This window comes from Nerophis ophidion, linkage group LG20 (genome assembly GCF_033978795.1).
Source record: "Nerophis ophidion isolate RoL-2023_Sa linkage group LG20, RoL_Noph_v1.0, whole genome shotgun sequence".
Classification (NCBI taxonomy): domain Eukaryota; kingdom Metazoa; phylum Chordata; class Actinopteri; order Syngnathiformes; family Syngnathidae; genus Nerophis; species Nerophis ophidion.
In genome coordinates, this window is record NC_084630.1 from 31127179 (window position 1) to 31132586 (window position 5408).

At 35.7% G+C, this 5408-nt stretch overlaps 1 long non-coding RNA gene across 1 annotated transcript; it reads left to right on the forward strand.

Annotated features, from left to right (window-relative positions):
* Positions 1 to 745: 745 nt before the first annotated feature.
* On the forward strand, positions 746 to 3837 carry LOC133538602 (uncharacterized). The gene is made up of 3 exons (XR_009803050.1): positions 746 to 816; positions 3396 to 3467; positions 3584 to 3837. It is a non-coding gene; the product is annotated as an uncharacterized LOC133538602 (long non-coding RNA).
* Positions 3838 to 5408: the final 1571 nt, after the last annotated feature.

Consider the following 5408-nt stretch of genomic DNA (forward strand, 5'->3'; position numbering starts at 1 on the left):
GAGCTGAAACTCTGTAATAATCTTTACTATTTATCTGGCATTGTATGCTGAGAGTTTCATCAACAAAAAGTGCTGATAATGTTATAATTAATTAGTTCTGACATTATATTTTTGTGTTTTGTTGCAGAAACCAACTGTTGAGGTTCCATCTCAACATTCTCCGGATTCAGATGTGAGCCATTAACTGATTTCATCCCTCCAACAGGTTATTACATGTCTATTTTTACTATATCTGCTCTAAATTTGACCCAACCTATATTTTGAAAGACATTTATTTATTTTAATCTCTCACAGATCAGTTTATATGACAACTTTTTCGCAAGGGTACATCCATGTTAGTCAGTAGAAAGTTTAGAACTCATGTTTAGCAAAATAGGAGATGTTACAAGTCAACAACATAAATTCTACATGTGAGCACTCGTCATGTCCTTATATTGTTTGAAGCAAGAAAGACTTAGGTGTGTTTCATATAAGGTCCTCATATTTTCTGGACCAGAAAATGTGTGTTACAATGTTAATGTCAAAGCTTTAAAATGAGTGTCTCAATTCAGGTCCTCATATTTTCTGAACCAGATTTTTGTGTGTGTTACATTCTTAATGAATTGTCTAGGAGCTGAAACTCTGTAATAATCTTTACCCTTTATCTGGCATTGTATGCTCAGATTTTTATCAACAAAAAGTGGTGAGAATGTTATAATTAATTAGTTATGACATTATATTTTTGTGTTTTGTTGCAGAAACCAAATGTTTGAGGTTCTATCTCAACATTCTCTAGATTCAGATGACAGCCATAAACCGACTTCATCCCTCCAACAGGTTATTACATGTCTATTTTTACTATATCTGCTCTAAATTTGACCCAACCTATATTTTGAAAGACATTTATTAATTTTAATCTCTCACAGATCAGTTTACATGACAACATTTTCGTAAGGGTACATCCATGTTAGTCAGTAGGGAGTTTGGAACTCATGTTTAGCAAAACAGGAGATGTTACAAGTCAACAACATAAATTCTACATGTGAGCACTCGTCATGTCCTCATATTGTTTGAACCAAGAAAGACCTAGGTGTGTTTCATATAAGGTCCTCATATTTTCTGAATCAGATTAGTGTGTGTTAAAATGTTAATGTCAAAGCTTTAAAATGAGTGTTTCAATTCAGAAAATGCAGTGCCTCTTGTTTACAGCCGGTTTCTGCAGCGCTGTTTTCATTGATCAAAGTATTTTTTCGGTGGTCGTGTTTTTGGTACATAACTTGTAAATAGTGCGCAAATAATAGGCTATATATATATATAAAAATACATTCAAACCCCGTTTCCATATGAGTTGGGAAATTGTGTTAGATGTACATATAAACAGGATACAATGATTTGCAAAGAATTTTCAACCCCAATTCTGTTGAATATGCTACAAAGACAACATATTTGATGTTAAAACTGCTAAACATTTTTTTTGCAAAGAATTTAGGGATTTTACCATCTACGGTCCGTAAAATTATCAAAAGGTTCAGAGAATCTGGAGAAATCACTGCACGTAAGCGATGTACTGCATTAAAAACCGACATCAGTGTGTAAAAGATATCACCACATGGGCTCAGAAATACTTCAGAAAACCACTGTCAATTACCACAGTTGGTCGCTACATCTGTAAATGCAAGTTAAAACTCTACTATGCAAAGCAAATGCCATTTATCAACAACACAGAGGAACGCCGCGGGCTTCGCTGGGCCCGAGCTCATCTAAGATGGACTGATGCAAAGTGGAAAAGTGTTCTGTGGTCTGACGAGTCCACATTTCAAATTATATATGGAAATTGTGGACGCGGTGTTCTCCGGAACAAAGAGGAAAATAACCATCCGGCGCAAAGTTCAAAAGCCAGCATGTGTGATGATATGGGGGTGTATTAGTGCCCAAAGCATGGGTAACTTACACATCTGAGAAGGCACCATTAATGCTGAATGGTCCATACAGGTTTTGGAGCAACATATGTTGTCATCCAAGCAACATTATCATGGACGCCCCTGCTTTTTTCAGCAAAACAATGCCAAGCCACGTGTTACAACAGCGTGTCTTCGTAGTAAAAGAGTGCGGGTACTTTCCTGGCCCGCCTGCAGTCCAGACATGTCTCCCATCGAAAATATGTAGCGCATTATGAAGCGTAAAACACGACAACTTAAGCTGTACATCAAGCAAGAATGGTAAAGATTTCTACTTTCAAAGCTTCAACAATTAGTTTCCTCAGTTCCCAAACGTTTATTGAGTGTTGTTAAAAGAAAATGTGATGTAACACAGTGATGAACATGCCCTTTCCCAACTACTTTGGCACGTGTTGCAGCCATGAAATTCAAAGTTAATTATTATTTGCAAAAAAAAAAAAGTTTGAGTTTGAACATCAAATATGTTGTCTTTGTAATGCTTTCAATTGAATATGGGTTGAAAAGGATTTGCAAATCATTGTATTCAGTTTTTATTTGCATCTAACACAATTTCCCAACTTTTATGGAAACGGGGTTTGTATATATATTAGGGCTGGGCAATGATTAAAATTTTTAATCGAAGTTAATCGCACTATTTCTCTTATTAATCGCGATTAAATGCATTGTATACGCAAAGCCCAATAATGAATTCAAAAGTAGTGTGTAGTGCACCTTTATTGGAACATTCTCCCACATGAACAAAAGCGCCAAAACATTTGTTGAGCAAACACAATTTAAATCAGTCCTTGTTAAACAGTAGCAGTTAAATAGCAAATTTTATGAAAATCAACTCAAAAAATGTAAATACAAACATTTAAGCTTATTGCCACTGCCAGAGTATTTAAGTTATCCTGTTTGTTATGGAAAATAAATATAATCTACATACAAATCTCTGAGCCACAATCATAACATCTGAACAGGCAATTTCTGAGCTAACAACAGAAACATTTTTTTTTATCAGGGATCTTATGTTTAAAAAACTTATATTATAGGTAGTGGGCTGTTTTAGGGAATTTTTGATCAAATTATCCGTAGTAGCAATATTAATAATGTTGTGTTTATTCTGCGTAGTGGACTTAAAATAATTATGACCATATCTGTTTGCTTGGTGCTTTGATAAACTGAACACATATACATGGTACTATATTGTAATGTTATGAGCCAGGGGAAAAAAGAACTACCCTACCCAGCATGCAACAGGAGTGATGAGCATGCGCGGTAGCCCGGTATAGGTTGTGTCGCCATGATGGCATCTTGTATGTTGTGATATGCACGCTCTGAAAGCAAACGTTAAGAACTCAGCCAACACTCCTGGTCTTCATTATTCATAAATAGACAGACAACACATATACTCCGCTGCTTCACAAAGCACAATATGTTAAATGTTTACTTTTACAGTTTTCTAATTCTTCCTTTCAGATTGACAGCAGGACAAATCGCTGGAAGTGGGTATGTCTCAAGCTTCTTCCACTTGGTCCACTCCAAAGCGGGGTAAATAAATAATCCACATCATTTACTAGAATATTATATTACGTTTTGCACCTTTTCACTGTGTTATAGTCATTTTTCCTTCAGTAAGAAATTGTATTTTGTCTCCTTTATGACAGCTGCAAAGGGGAAGAAGTGGAAGGAGTTGAATGACACATGTTGCATTTTGTAACTGGCAACAAAGTACCAGGTAAAAAAGATTGTGAAGCCTGCCTCCATAAAGAACTAGTAGCTCTACAGGACAGAGATTGGCTTGCCATCAAGTACTACATCCATAACAGAATTATATTAAAAAAAGGGAAAAAAAATGTTTTCCCACATCTTCTGTGGTAGTTTGAGTATGTTACCAGCAATTAAAAAAGCAAAATAAACAGCAAGCGTTTTGTATTTATTCCAGATAATTGTTAGCGACAAAATCCACAAAAACAATTCAGTTACACTTAATCGACAATTACATTTTTACCCATGTTTCTTTTAAACTCTTCTTGGTTTTAGATTACAGTAGCATGGGATTTGGATTTTTTTTTTAAATGACAACACATCAACTAAACCAACTCAGGTGGTTTTGTTAAGTCTCTGATGTCATTAGCCTCATATGTCACATGAACCTGAAATCTTAAACACTCTGTGACGTCATGGTTGTCATATTTCACAAACTTGAAATCTTAAACACTCTGTGACGTCATGGTCATCATATGTCACATAAACTTGAAATCTTAAACACTCTGTGACGTCATGGTTGTCATATGTCACATGAACCTGAAATCTTAAACACTCTGTGACGTCATGGTCGTCATATGTCACATAAACTTGAAATCTTAAACACTCTGGTCTTCATTTGTCACCTAAACCTGACAAGTCCTCATATGTACCATAAAAATCAGGTTCAGAAAAAAACAAAAGAGTTGCAAAAATCTCAATAGACCACTGTGTTTCTAAAATTCTGGTTCACTAACCGTCTGATTCCCAGGCCTGCAGGACCATTGGAAAGGCATGTCCCCATATGTCACGTTTTTGTCATAAGTCCTCATATGTCACCCAAACACGTATGTGTGCACACACACACACACACACACACACACACACACACACATACTTGTTAATGGGGACCAAGTTTTTGATCATGACTTGTGTGGACCACCCTTTCTACAGGTTGTGGAGGCATATAAAAAATTAGGTAAAATGGCCACTGCCCAGTTAGCTCATACACTTCTTTAAATCTCTGGATTGATGAAGTAATGTGCTGATCATTCTTACTAGGGACCCTGGGAAAAAGAGTTAATATAGTTAATGGGGAGCAAATTAGAATTTTGCATAATTCACACACATTTGTACGTGACTACTGAGGACCATTTAAAAAAAAAAAAAAAAAAAAGTTCAAATTTATTATGACAGGATCCTCAGAATCAATTAAAAAGGTTTCCCTTCAGGGGACCTGTTTTTTTGTCCCCATACCGTCAGAGGTCCCCTAAAGGTGACAGTGTAAACAGAGCAATGTCCCCATTAAGTCAGCATTGCCAGAACACACGCATACACACAGGCACACACGCACACACACACACACACACACACACACACATCGATCAGGATTTTAAGCCTTAATGTAAAGTAGGGGTGATCGATCCGGATGTCGATGATATTAATAACTAGTATAGTATTAGTATATAAACAATACTAAATCGATTCAATCAATATTTTTCTTGTTTCTATTTTGACAATACGTGTTCTATTTTTTGTTGTTGTCTTACAAATTAAGGGAGTAAGTCTCTGGACAGAGGAAGGCTTTGAGAACAAACCCCACATGAACCAATATTTTCTTTAGTTATTGTGCACTACAGGTGCCACTTTATTTTGTTAAAAAAAATTTATGTAGCATTCATTACCACACATTCAATACATAATTTAATTTACAACAATACTAGTACATTCTAAATTGAATAAGAT